At 40.8% G+C, this 15,226-nt stretch overlaps 1 long non-coding RNA gene across 2 annotated transcripts; it reads right to left on the bottom strand.

Annotated features, from left to right (window-relative positions):
* Positions 1–95: 95 nt before the first annotated feature.
* LOC148133338 (uncharacterized) lies at positions 96–14,642 on the bottom strand. Of its 2 annotated transcripts, XR_015747334.1 has the most exons (4): positions 14,497–14,642; positions 12,232–12,318; positions 10,349–10,533; positions 96–2,856 (listed from the first exon to the last, which is right to left on the bottom strand). It is a non-coding gene; the product is annotated as an uncharacterized LOC148133338 (long non-coding RNA). The 2 variants fall into 2 exon arrangements; XR_015747335.1 differs by lacking the exon at positions 12,232–12,318 and having other exon boundaries at positions 2,596–2,856.
* Between the last annotated feature and the right edge of the window lie 584 nt (positions 14,643–15,226).

The raw sequence follows: 15,226 nt of genomic DNA, 5'->3' as shown, positions 1-15,226 counted from the left end.
GTTTTAAAGTTTTAAAGATAAGCTCCACACAGATAGAATTACCAGATATCCGGATAGGCAAAGGAAGACAAAGATAATTGGATAGAAGGATAAATAGGGAAAAGAAGGACACACTGTTTAATTTTCATGGCATCTGCAACAAAAATTTCAGCAAAAAACTTTATATATACATACAGAGAGAGAGAGAAGGAGAGAGAGGGAGCGAGAGGGAGAGGGAAGGAGAGGGAGAGAAAGAGAGAGTATACAGAAATACTTTTTCCAGCATTGCAGTGGTGGATTATGATGTTTCTGAAAGAGTAAATGCTATGCTGTGGTGAAGACCGATGGCTGGGTGACAAGCCAATGCCAATGGAGCCTCTCCAGACAAGGAGAGATTGCCCACTTGTGTTCCAGATGGCTACTCCTTACAAGGATATCATGGATTGCAGTCAGTTTATGTGCAACTTATGCCCAATTTATGAGTGTTAGGAAACACAGGAATGACAACAACCTCACAGTTACACTGGAACCTATAAAGTCCCAGAATTTGCTCTCTAAAGCAATTTGGAGTACCAGAAGGAAGCAAAGAAGGGTGAAAAAAAAGTCTTCTTATTTTGTGTTTGATGGAATGGCTTTTTACTAGAAAAACAGTGAAATCTATGAAATGATGGACAAAGGTAATACATTTGAAACATTTAAAAAGTATCTTCAAGGAACTGGGAAAGAAATTTACAGCTGCAATAACAACATCAATATCTGTTTATGTGAATTAATCATTTAAAAGAGATCCCAAAGGAGTCAAAAGATGAGATGGAAAATAATTGGAAGAATTTCTATGTTGACTGAATTGAATGTCAAACCAAATTAAAGTTAAGGTAGAAATCTTAGAAAACAAAAGAGAAGTTGTAGAAAATAAAACAGAAAAAATGGCCTGCTATAGGACTTAAAAGAGAGACCTGTTAAAGTTTAAAAGAAAAGAATGGGAGGAAGAAGAGATGGATGAAGACTAGTCTGACAATAGTATCTTAATGTCAAATTAAAGAATAAGAATGTCAAACTATTGCACAAAAGAAAAGACTAACATTGAGTTTCTTGATCAGGGATAAGGTAATATATATTCTTATAAAATACTAGAAACCCTTTATGGACTTTTTGCTAAACTTGGATGGAAGTCTTAATGATTTTTAGATTTGCTGATGGAAAAGTTTTGAGCTTTGGGAAGAAGTCTTCTAGGTAATATGACATAACTTCAAAGAGGGAAGAAAAATACTAAATTTGCTTGTAACTACTACTGTAGTTACTACTACTACTAACTACTGCGATCAGAAGTTACTTCTTTAAATATCTTTTTTCTGATTTTTCTCTTTCTCTTTTATTTTCTGCACTTTCTAGTTCTTCTTCTCCTCCTTTTTTTCTAATTTCATTTTGTTTTATCTGTGATTACTGCTAAAATTTCAATACAAAGCATTGTAAAGAAGAGAAATATATGAGGTTATGTAATCTGCAGACTTCAGTGATGATAGATTTGAGGGGGTGGATTAAATTGATTGCTGGAATCAGGAACTAAATTAAATAACATAAGTCTAGGCTGTCAAGTCTGTTGACAGACAAGGGAAAGAAAGTGGCAAACCATTTACAAGGTCATACTTTCTAAAGGTTTGAATGACTGTGTTATGAAAATAGTTTACTCAGAAAGCTGGATAATATTTAATTTTAAAGCTGTGCCTGCCCAATAGAGGACAGGTGGTATCTTGTACACAGAAAGCATGATAGAATAATCTAGATTCAGGGGTCCCTAACATGCGGTCCACGGACTGGCACCACTCTGTGCCCACCTGGAACCTGGTCACGCAAGGGAGCAAAACCCCATCTGTTCATGCATGTGATCCAGGCAGTACATGAAACCATGCCCCCCTGGTCTGCTGAAAAACTGTGCTCCATGGAACTGGTCCTTGGCATCCTAAAGGTTGGGGCCCCCACTGATCTAGAGGATAAGTGATAAAGTTATGAATCACTCTAGGTACATATACTGTATATTCCCTGAAAACCTCCAGCAAGAACATTAGATGAAACTAGATAATGATACCCTCACAACATTTGAACATACGAGAACAGCTCCAAAGCAAGTGCATGCTCAACTTTGTATCTTTTCCAGCAGAGGGATCACTGCTCCATCCAAAGAACAAATTGTATTCTCAATTAAACCTTGGATTAGTTTGTTTATTGATCAATAGGACCCCCTTATCTGGACTAAATCTTAATTTGTTAAACAAGTTGTTTAATTTGTTTAGGAGTTGCAATGCTCCAGTCCATCTAGGTTCTTGTAAGAAAAAAGATTTGAAACTGATCTATAATATGGAAGGAAGATTTAGGTGCTGTAGTAACAGACAAATTCCATGCTTAAAAGACAAAGACCCCAACATTCACATTTAATACAGGTCTCACTCTAGTGCTAACCTGATGACTAAATAGCTCCCCCCCCCCCGAATATCATTCGCTAGGAAAACACATCTGTAACATGTTTCTTTTCTGTGCTTTGTGAAGGAATTATTTTGCATGGGGAGACATCTACAGTCTGAAGTGGTACAACTCAGGAACATGCATACTATAGCTTTTGTGATATAACATGTTTATACAGTGGGCATTTTTATTTTCTTTGAAATATAATGAGCAGTATAAAATCACAACAGAACCATATTTATAGACACCAACTCATTAATTTGTATTTTCATCTTATCTAGAAGAAAAGTTTGAGAGTCTAATGGAATACAGATGAAAATAAATTCCCACAGCATCTTGTTTTCTCCATTTGTAGGAAAATGCTCATATCCATTGCCATTGACTTCAATGCACCTTCCCTGGGGACTGCTCTTTAGTCTTTGGGATTTAAAAAACAAAAGCACAAATAAGTGATCATTTTCCACATTTTGCTCAAACTCTTCCACTATCCTCAAGGAGCTAAGCATGTATTATTATTTTGTACTCAATTATTGCTAATATTTGATTATTTTTAGAAAGTTCAACGATGTATTTTTGTTGTGTAAAATAGTCTCATTATAGAAGAAGAAGAAGAAGAAGAAGAAGAAGAAGAAGAAGAAGAAGAAGAAGAAGAAGAAGAAGAAGAAGAAGAAGAAGAAGAAGAAGAAGAAGAAGAAGAAGAAGAAGAAGAAGAAGAAGAAGAAGAAGAAAGGGATTTTGACAACAACAATATGTAGAATGACACAATCTTTCCCCTCTTGCATTTAGTGGAGTTAAGATCAATAGAACACACACACACACACACACACACACACACACACATGTATATATGGGATTATGTAAGGAGATGCAAAAATGTTCAAAGCATGCAAAAATGTTTGAAGTTTAAAACTTTGATACTGAGTTCAAAAATGGGTCCTTCTGAACCTCCCTCACGTTTTTGCCCTCTGGATGGACATTTCATATTAAACTTGTTCAATCCCAATATAACTGGCCTGCCCCACCCCCCGAAGCCAGCAGAAGGGCATGTGGAAGAACCTGTCGGTCAAAGAATTCTGGCTGATGAGATGCAGGAGAAGAGCCTTTTCTGCTGTGGCTCCCACCCTCTGGAACAGTGTGTCCACCCCCAAAGTTAGATCCACACCAACCCTTTTGGCTTTCCATAAGAGCCTCAAAACATCGCTCTGCTGACTGACCTGGGACCACAATGGAGGTGTGCCACTCTGGAAGTGATGAATGGACTAAGATCCCCATGTACACCTTGCTCCCTTCCTTCCATCTTTGTTAATTTTTAATCAGTGTTAGTGTTACTACTTATTGTTTTAATGTTTATATTGTTGTTTTATTGATTGTAAGCTACCCAGAGTCACCACTAGGTGTGATGGGCAGCAGTTAAGTTTAATAAATATATAAATAAACTTGAAACATTCTAAATTCAAAACATTGCACATAACTCTAGCTTCAAGCCTCTAATTTGTTGAGGGAAAATATATTTCATGCTTCCAATAACATATTTTACTTTGCTTTGTGCCTTTGTTAAATAAACTATAATACACCTATTTTAAAACAACAAGACTTTAGTGATCTCATGATAATGTAGTAGTCAGATGTAAGATATATTTTTTTCTCTGATTAGTGTCTTTAAGATTACAGCCTGAAATACAATTTCAGTATACTTTACACTGAGGTTAAAGCTTCCCTCACCCAGACATTTTGGAAACTGAAATGCTCCCCATGGTGGAAGAAATTGGAAGTATTTCTTAGCTTGTGGGAAATTTTCTTTAAAAACACCTTCTCCTTAAATAGATTTGTGTGAAGCTTTGATGATTGAATTTAATTTGAAGATTTTTATTGAATCGTGCCTTTGCTTTTTAAAATGGAAACTGAGAGTGTTAATATTGAATGGCATGCCTTTGAACTGCTTCAGAGAGAGATTTGAAGATCAAAGAATTTATTATCTACTGCTTTCTGGCTTCAAACATTGTTGCAGCTTTACAGACACAGTTGAGGGAAGAAGTAATTGGCATAATGAGATCTGGGGTACCTGAGATAAGGAGGTAGGTGGATAGCTAGACAGAAAGGCAGATGGTCACTCAAATCATGAGTTTTGTCACCTCCACTAAGCTTGCCTTGGCGAGTGGTTCTGCCATTTATATCTTATTCTTCCATTAGAATTCAATTAACTGAGGGAATACAGACAGCAAGATGTTTAGTTTTTTTCTACTGCTTCAAATAACCCTGATTTTTTCTTTCTCATGTTGTCTTACCCCAAATCCATTTCCTTTGCCCATTTTCAACTCTTAACTATTATTTTTTTCTGAACCACACTATAGCTTCTGTTAGGCAGCAGTGCTTTAACCTTTTCATTCCCCCTTTTTTAATTCCCCAATCATTACTTCCCTAAATAAAAATGGTTTTCTTTGAGGAGTCCTTGCTGTGCTCAGAGAACTACAAACATACTCCTCTATTGTTTTGTTGTCTTTCTGCTATTTCTCTGTCTCTAAGCAGATCTGCAATTGCCACGTGGCCTGTCACCAGTACAGGATGCTCACTCCTTCCTGAATGCAAGAATAAAGGATGTCTTCTTTGTAGTCCCAGCTCACTGCAAAGGCATCCTGTGTCCTTGGGACTACCAGCTTCAATTCCTTGGGGTCTTGTCCTGAATATGTGTCTTCTTCATTATGAGTGGGTTTGTTACTGATACCCACCATTTGATTACAGAACATATTTCAATAATTCCATATAGCATAAAGTAAGTACTGTTAAGTATGGAGAATAATGGAGACCAGACATCTGACCAGTGACTTCAACTCTTTAATAACAGTAAATAGAACAGAACAGAGCAAGGCTATGGGCAGCAGTAACCCTTTTATAGGGTTAGCTGCTACCTTATTACCCAATGAGATGAGCAACAAGTTCAAACTAATAACCAATAAGAATAGTCCAAATAGTGGCCAATCAGGTACTAGTTCTGTCCCAATCCAAAGTTGTTGTATAAGGACCAATCAAGTGTGCAGGTTTTCAAACCCTGATTTGCATCCAAGTTATTAACTTTTATTGATTCACAACACCCCTCAACCTTGGGTTCCGTTTGAGGGGAGCTGTAATAAAATCCTCAAGATAGACAGGCCGTTTGGTCTGCCTGGATGATTTCCGAGGCTCCACCGGTTTTGGTCTAAGGTCCGGTTCCGGTGGAGCGTTTGGATGATCTTTATTAAATTCTGTTTTGCTGCACGGTGATTCCGTGCTGCTTTCACTCTGGTTGTCTCCGCTACTCCGTGTTTCTTCGGGGTTTTGCAGTTCGGTTTCCCCCGTATTAAAGTTCCCTGAAAAAGTCAACTCCCTCCCCGCTTCACGTTCCGGTGTCTCGCTGGGCCGTAGGGTTTCCGTTGGCCTGCTATTTGTCATATCAAAGTCAATTTCCTCGATATTTCCTCCCCCTTGAGTTGGTGAACCCGGGGAGTCATGGGCGCTGGGTGGTAATCTCGATCGGAGTTGGTCTATGTGGCGTTTCCACACCCTCCCATCGTCTGTTAGCAGGCGGTACGATCTAGGCCCGGTGAGGTGGGTAACGGTTGCGGGTATCCACAACGGGTCGCCGGAAAAGTTTTTGGCAAAGATTAAATCGCCTACCTTAAATTCCCGGCATTTGCTGCTGGAGCCGAAGGGCTTTTCCAGTGCGAATGCGGGTGGAGCCGGTCGAGGTGCGATCGTAGTTTCCGCCCCATAAGAAGTTCAGCGGGTGTTTTGTTGGTCACGCTGTGGGGCGTGATATGCTGTAACAAGAGAATTCGATTGATTTTCTCGTCGATGTTGCCGAATTCCATTTTGTGAAGGATCTTTTTTACAAATTGTACCATGCGTTCTGCACGTCCATTGGCCGCAGGGTGCGCGGGCGAGGTTAGTGCATGGCGGATGCCCCGATCAGCAAGATATTGTTCAAAGGGTAACGCAGTAAACTGTGGGCCGTTGTCCGAGACCAACACGTCTGGGAACCCATGTGTGGCAAATAGTCTGTTTAATTTATTGATAACTGAGTCCGTTGTAGTTGTGTTCATTTGATGAATCTCGAGCCAGTTAGAATAGGCGTCGACAGTAATAAGGAAAGTGTGTCCTTTGGTAGGCCCCGCAAAGTCAATATGAATACGGGACCATGGTCCCCTCGGAGTTTCCCATTCGGTCGGGATTGCTTTAGGCAGAGCGTTGCTGACGTCCTGGCAACGTTGACAAGTAGCGACCCAGGCCTCGATTCTTTTGTCGATTCCCGGCCACCAAGCATAGCTGCGTGCAAGTGCTTTCATCCGCACGATACCCGGATGTCCTTCATGCAATACCGCCAAAACAGTTTGTTGCAATTTGCTAGGGATTACAACTCGATCGCCCCACAAGATACAGCCTTTCTGGGAAAACAGTTCGGTTTGGCAGCTTTTGAAAGGCGCCCATTCCGGTGCTATTTGGTCTGTCGGCCACCCCCGTTCAACCCAGCATAGGATGTGTTGCAGAACTGGGTCACGTTTTGTTTCAAAGGCAATGTCTCTAGCCGTCAATGGTGGCATATGTAGAGCTTCGATCTGTAGTGTTGAGATGGTGGGGGCTGGATCTACAACAGAGTCTGGAAGCGGCGTTCTGCTCAAAGCATCAGCGTGGAGGATTGATTTCCCCGGGCGATGTTGCAAGGTGTAGTTGTAGGCTGCCAAGAATTCAGACCAACGGGTCATTCTGGGGGACAATATATACGGGGTTGGTTTATTACCCGCAATGATTCCCAGTAGCGGTTTATGATCAGTGATTATTGTAAACGCACGGCCATAAACATATTCATGAAATCTTTTAACTGCAGCCATAATAGCTAAAGCTTCTTTGTCCAGCTGACTATAATTTCGTTCAGCTTTAGCTAAGGTTCACGAAAAAAACACGATGGGGGCTTCCGCTCCATTTGGTAATACGTGGGCCAGAATTGCTCCCACCCCAAAAGGTGATGCGTCACACGTGATAGTGAGCAGCAGAGTCTCATTGTACTGCATAAGTACAGAATCAGAAGTTAGCAGTTTCTTTACTTGTTGGAAAGCACGTTGTTCCCGTTGTCCCCACACCCACGTTGCTTTTTTGTCTAATAGTCTATGCAATGGTTCAGCTACCGTTGCTTTGTGGGGTAAAAAGACATTATAGAAATTGATAAGTCCAAGGAACTCCTGTAGGTCTGCCTTGTTCCTTGGAGTGGGGGCCTTTTTAATTGCCCGTAATTTGTCTTCGGTGGGATGGATTCCTTGGCTGTCCAGGAGATATCCCAGAAATTCTACTTTTTCGGTACATAACTGGCATTTATCTTTTTTTACTCTGAGGCCTGCATTTTGGAATCTTCGTAAAACCTCTCTGAGTCGTTTTTCTAGAATGTCTTTGTTAGGTGCGGCGATGAGTACATCATCGAAATATGGGACAACGCCTTTTATCCCTTGTAACAACCTTTCCATTAAACTCTGGAAGATTCCAGGGGCGACGCTTACCCCGAATTGGAGCCGGTTGCATTTAAATGCACCCCTATGCGTTACGATCATTTGCGCCTCGGCTGTGGTTGGATCTACAGGCAATTGTTGATACGCCTGGGCTAGATCTAGTTTGGCGAAAACTTTCCCGCCACCCAGGGAATGGAGCAAGTGTTGCACTACCAGCACTGAATATGCACTTTGCTTCAGTGCGTGGTTTAAAGTGACCCGGTAGTCTCTGCAAATTCTTAGGGACCCATCAGGCTTGATAGGCGTCACTATCGGGGTTTCCCAACGGGCATGGTCGGTGGGTTCCAGTACGCCCTGCGCTATTAGCTTATCGAGTTGTTCGTCGATTGTAGGCTTCAAGGCGAACAGCACCCGACGCGGCTTAAGGCGGATGGGTGCTATTTCAGGGTTCAAGTTAAACGAGATCGGGGTCCCCTTGTACTTGCCTAGTCCGTTCGCGAAAACGTCTTGGAATTCTTGCACGAGTGCTTCCTCCCAATCGCTGCTCTCGGCCCTGTGGACTCCGGCTACAGTGATTCCGAGCGGCTCGAACCATTGAAGGCCTAAAAGGCTAGGCCTGTCGCGGTCCACGACAGTCAGTGGTAGTGCGACGGTGCGGTCCTTGAATGAGACCTGGAATCTGCGGGACCCGACAACGGGAATTCTGTTACCCTGATAGTCTTTGAGTATAACCCTTTGAGGGTTAAGGTCTTGGCGGCGAATCGTTGGAATGAGCTGTTGGAGCGTTTTCCACGATACCATCGAGAGGGAAGATCCCGAGTCCACTTCATTCACACAAGGTTTGTTTTCGATGGCGACCTTTACTCAGATTTTTCCGGCATCAAGGGATGTAGCGTGGCCTATGGTGATTGTTTGGTGGGTCTCTTCCCGCCGGTTTCTTCGCGCCTGGTGGAAGTGGTGGACGGTTTGTTTCTGTAGGAGTGGTTTCCCCATTGGTGGTTCAGTTTTTCTCGGTGTGTGCCGAAGAATCCTGAAGACTGGCATTCGGCCTGTCAGGGTTTGGAGTTCTGTTTGCTTATGCAAACCTTTGCGATGTGACCTCGTCTCCCGCAATTGCGGCAGAGTGCGTTGAGGAATTTGCAGCCGGATCGTGGGTGATTGGCTCCACAGCCGGCACACGGTCGAAATGAGTGTTGTGTTGACTGGTCTCGCTCCGTTCGAAGTCGGTTGACCTCTTCCTCATCGCTGTCGGACGGGGACTCTAGGTCTTCGTGGTGAGTTGATACCGGGTGTCTCTCTGAGCGAGGCGAGGTATCAGTGGCGAGTTTACGTAGCGGTACGTTGGTGCGGCGCATTCGGGCTGCCGACTTCTTGGTCGCGTCCGCTGCCGAGGCTTCTTTAAGGGCATCGGTGAGGCTGATGTCCCCCTTAGCCATAATTTTGCTCTGGATCGTGCCGTCTTCTAGGCCCAGAACCAGGCAGTCCCGGAGGGCTTCTTCTAAGTCTGCGAATCCGCAGAGGCCTCCCAGGTTGCGGAGGTCCGCGATGTAATTGGCAAGGCTTTCGCCTTTCTGTTGATCTCTCTGGTAATATTCGTGTCTTCTGACTAAGGTTGGCACGGTGGGCGCGTAGTGAGCCCGTAGTAAAGGCTCGAGGACGTCCCAGTCCATCTCTTTTACCTCTGCTGGCTTGGCAAGTGACTTTGCCATTTTAAACACGGTAGGCCCGCAGTGAGTTAGAAAGATAGCTCTTTTTTTCCCGGTTGTTGCATCTTTCAAATTGTTGGTCTCCAGAAACATCTGGAACCGATCCATGTATGCCTCCCAGTCTTCGGTTTCTGGGTTGAATGGAGCGGGTGGTACGGCACCGCTGGCCATGTTGCCGTTGATGGTGCGTGTTCGACCACGTGCTCTGTTGGTTGCTCTGTAGGTTAGTCAGCTCTTCGGTCTCCGGATCCCACCCTCGTCGCCAGTGTTAAGTATGGAGAATAATGGAGACCAGACATCTGACCAGTGACTTCAACTCTTTAATAACAGTAAATAGAACAGAACAGAGCAAGGCTATGGGCAGCAGTAACCCTTTTATAGGGTTAGCTGCTACCTTATTACCCAATGAGATGAGCAACAAGTTCAAACTAATAACCAATAAGAATAGTCCAAATAGTGGCCAATCAGGTACTAGTTCTGTCCCAATCCAAAGTTGTTGTATAAGGACCAATCAAGTGTGCAGGTTTTCAAACCCTGATTTGCATCCAAGTTATTAACTTTTATTGATTCACAACAAGTACTGTATTACATAAGCAACCATTCTCTCTCTCTCTCTCTCTCTCTCTCCCTCCCCCCACTCTCCCACTCTCCATCTTCCTCTCCCCCCTCTCCCCCCTCTCTCTCGCACACGCACAGATTTTTTTTTAAATGGCAAAAGGTGCACATCATTACCTGAAAAAGTTAATCTTGCCAAGAAGTCTGCCAGGTCAGAAAAGTAAGTGACCAGATAGATTCTCCCATCTTTAAGAACTTAATTTTTAAACAGTTTTTGAATATGTCTGCTTTTAGATTGGAATAAGACCGTTTCTGTGTTGCTTCTGCATTGCTTTTTCTTTCTTCATCTCTGCTATCTTGGTCTTAAAGGAAGTGGAAAGGGAATGTTTTAAATATTTTGCAGAAAAACCCCTGATCTGTCCAAAGTTTAGCAGGATCAATGACATCTACCATATTTTATCCCATTCTGCCAGAATCTTAGTTGATACTTCTATCACATCAAATTTCAAATTAATGAAAACAAATATTGATGCCTTCAAATACTGAACTTAGTTTGAATTAGGGATGATTAACAAACCCTAGTCCTTAGTTTTTAATATAAAATTTATTCTAACAACCTAATAACACAGCACATACCTGCACAAAACCCACCAAGCATATGTGAACTCTAACATGATTTAAGAGATAGGGTGAGATGCTCAATGAATGTGGTAAGCTTTCATTGGTCATAAGAATGACATGCTAACAATATCTCAAAGTGTTACAGAACTGAAATGAAGAGTTACATCAGTGAAATGCATGCATATCATTCAGTACATTAAAGTATAATATTGTGATTACTATAATATATTATAGTATAATATAGTATAAATCTCATTTTCTTTCAAAGGAAGGAACAGGAAATTACAAATATAAAAAATAGGGTTTTAAAATATTTAATGTACATCCTAATAACTCATACATGAAATCTATGTGCTGAGGACCTTTTTGTCACTATAGAGTAACCTCCCCTATAAGTAACCTCCCCTAACTCTATGTTTCTGCTGTTAAGGACAAAGGTACCTGTAGAAAAAAATAAGAATGATTAAGAACATAAATTACAAAATGAGAAAGGCATTTTTCATTCACCAAGAGTTCATCTTTTTGACTATGCTATAAGTTTCAAATAAGTTCTTAGATCAGGAGTCGTCTTGCAGAAACAATAATCCCCCTTCTTGTGTAAGAAGGAAAATGCCAACTATATTGTAAAAGACTCTAACAGGCAATGAATAAAAATTTGGAAAGAGGCAATACTTGCAGCAGGAGGAAATAAAATGTGTCATGAATTCTGTAACAGCAATTCTATTGCTGTTTTTGAAAGGCAGGGGTGTCAAACTCAAGACCCGTGGGCCAGATGTGGCCCACGGGTTGCTTAGATCTGGCCCATGGAGCTGTCCTGGAAACAGCAAAGGACCGGCATGCGGTGCCTCTGCCAGAGAAAAAGGACCTCCGTTTTCAGCTATGACAGCCTCCTGCCGCCCTCTGCCAGTGAAAACGGAGCTTGTGAGGACCATGTGTGGCTCTCCCAGGCTCTGTTTTCACTGGCAGGCGGCTGCAGGAGGCCATAGAGCTTGTCATACTGTATGTGAGTAACCATCTTCACATTTCAAGAAACACTCGAAATTAGGAATTTCATAGAAGCATCATGCCAGGGCTTAGTATGAAAAACAATAATTAAGGAAGTTCCATCTCTCTCAAGATTTTTGGCCCTGTGCTGGTTAACAAGATCACTTTTGAGGTTATCTAATGGAAAGGATCTCTCCCAGTTAATAGGAAATGTAGGCTTCATTTCTTTGCTTAGGTATCCATTAATGATGAATTATATCCTGTTTTTCTACAGCTAAATCTTTCCAAGGAAACTTAAAAATAGTATCACAATACAATCGATACACAAATAATCAGTACTTTTTCCTCACACACAGTGGGAAACTAGTAAATGACTGTTGGGCAACTTAAAAAGCATTCCTCTACAAAATACTATTCTTTTTCATGGACAATAAATCTCTGCATCTTTCTCTTACCAATTTTGAACATAAAAATGGCAGGAGGCTGGAACTGACCACTTTTTCTAACTGCTACTTCACCATTTCAGATTTAGCTCTCTCCAGCTGCTTTTCATTAAGAGGAAAAGAAAAAGAAAACAAAGACATTGAATTGGGTATTAAAATCAAAGAACTGCATATGGTATGTAATTTGCTTGAAATGGTGCTTTGGAGGTTTTGTGGCTGACTGATCCATTCCCATTTATTTCCACTGACCATGTAAAGTTGTTCATTTGGCTGGTTTGTCATCTGGTGTTCTTAAGCTGTGTTTGTGGTTAGAAATAGATGTGTGGGCAGAGCTTCACAAAACCTTTAGAGATACAGCATTATCATTTGAATGTTCAATGATCTGAGGTCTTTTGAAAAACAGTACTGTTGACATAACACTATTATGGCAATCCTAAAGTAGCCTTCATCTCATTGCATAGTCCTTGGAATTCTTAGCCTGTCATTAGATAATCATGTCTAAAATCTTAACACATTTAAGAATCTGAAGAAACTTTGGCCAACTAAGAGGGATCTTTAAAAGGCTGGCATGTTACTGATCTTTTAACTTCACTCTTCTTGCTTCTCCCTCTGGATTTAAATGCTTGTGGCCTTTTCTGAAAACTTAGTGCCACAGTGGAAAGACTACAAAGGCCACTAAACATGAATAATCTGAATAAAGCTCCGTGTTTATTGGAAGCTCCACATCTTCAGGTGAGATGACATGGAAGGAATTCTGACATCATGCCCCAAAGTGGAGTTGGTCTGGAGTTCATTATACTCCAAATTACTCTTCAAAACTTCACTGTACTTCAGTCCATTGAGTATAGATGGTTGCATGGAAAGAAGCCCTCCCAATCATTTGAGACTCTCCACCATAATGTCTAGGCAACAGTGATAAACTCTATTATCAAGTTAATTGAAAGAAGACACAATTATAGAGAGAACATGAATGTTTCTACTTCGTTTCAACACAAGGTGGCAGTTTCTACATGCTTCCATGTCAAGAAGAATTTCAGTTTGACTATTTAATGCTTATCACTGAATAGACTTTAATCATAATGAGCTCTTCCGGGATCTATTTTTATCTGGAAAATGTAATGTTATACTAGATCACCAGTTCTTTTTAAAGTTCATGTCAACTATACCCTTATTAAATCTTCATGTTTGAAGATTTCCCCCCACTTAAGTGGGTTGGAAGCCTACTTTTCTATCAGTTGAATCTTTCTCATTTATATTGTGAGGATATAGCATTAGGTGTTCACAGAAGTTAATATTATAATAACACTTTGTGGTGTATTTGTCCAGAAGGAAGATGATCCTAGATATAAGACATTTCCCCCCAAAGAAATAATAAATACAGAAAAATACATTTATCCTATTCAGCTCCACTATCTTGTCAGCTGGGATTGCCATCTCCTCTTAAAACTAATCTGGAGATACCCTTCCCCCAACCAATGTATGTGGCCACTTGTATGAATGTATTCGTGCATATATACATGTGCATTAATACTAGCCAGAAGGCAGAAGCTATATTCAAAAAGGGTAGAGCCATTCACTGAATTAATAACAGCTAATATTAGCTGTAATGTTAATTCATCATTAGGCAATTCTTTTCATGCACAAACTAATTTCTCACACAGCAACACCAAGAGGTTGTGGAAATCTGAGTTTGGAAAGCATACATCTATGCATGCTTCCTATATAGCAAGGCCAATTAAATTCAATACCCTCTGATGGTTGCTGTGCTAGAAGTGAATCTGTTTGTCTCACCTTGCTGTATATAAGCTGAATTGGTTTGGAGAGGAGATTCTTGGGGTGTTGAGCTAACTTTTCCATCTGTTTGTAAAAAAGGATGATTTAATAGTTTGTTCTGGGATGAAGCACAAAGAAAGCTACACAAGGTTATCCTTTTGTTAAGTCCCATTGTGTTCAGCAGCCTTTGAACATCCTGGTAAGGATATTTCTAGACGTATTCAGTCAGTTTACTAGCCCTCTCACAAACATAAACAAGTCATGATAGAAGATAACAAGAAAAGGGAAAAAAGACAAAGTGATTCCTCATTAATGGAACACAAATGGCTTCTTTCCTCATCTGTCTCCATTTAGCCAGTGATTTGTAGTAAATTGTAGAGAGGGGATGTTCTGTATTCTGTACAGTGGTGGATTTGTCTTCTGTAGAGATACAGATAGAAAAACTCAACAAGACGTCCATAACAAAGTACATTTATTGGTTCATCAGGTATCCTCATAACTCACATTTGTGACAAAGTTCTTCTTTAATGACCAATCCTTTGTATATCTGTCTTGTAGATAAAAAGATGATTATCTTCTATCCTTTTTCTCTCATCTCGTGGCGATAGAGGTAGAACAGTTACCACGAGTCCGTGAGTTCAGCCAAGAGTGAGGAAAACTCCTCCTATCCTTCGAGGGTCAATTTAGTGACCAATCAAGATTATAGATATTGTCACGTGATATGGACTACATTTCCCAGGATACCTTAACTACATTTACCATGATGCATTCCCTTAAGGGGACAGCTCACAATTGCTACCTGGGATCCAAATCCCATTAACTCTAAACTGTCTGGACAGCACAGGGGAGGAGGCAAAAATCATTTTTATTTCATTTTATTTTATTTTACTCCTTTATAATTAAATGATTATTCTACAGTCATAAATTTAACAGTTTTAATATTTCTATCATATTAGAAATTAAAATTTGGTAATAATTTTGGGTACCTCCTTAAACGGTTTCACAAGTTGCATGCAGCCCTGGATCCTGGATGAAAAGTTTGTGCTTTTCTTTAGAATTTATTTATCTTGATATAGAGGATATATATGTATAGAGGTCATGGAAGAAAATTGCAATCAGGCAATCTATGAACTGGTACAATCCAAACATGGATTTATTCTTCCATATTTACTTATGAAATGCTATAGAAATGTATTGTAGGGGTGATTTATTACACTAATAGGAAATCTAGCAG

This window comes from Notechis scutatus, chromosome 1 (genome assembly GCF_049901735.1).
Source record: "Notechis scutatus isolate UNSWTSFEM ecotype Mainland chromosome 1, rNotScu1.2, whole genome shotgun sequence".
Lineage (NCBI taxonomy): Eukaryota > Metazoa > Chordata > Lepidosauria > Squamata > Elapidae > Notechis > Notechis scutatus.
Note: the sequence above shows the minus strand (reverse complement) of the source record. Positions and strands in the feature narration are given on the sequence as shown.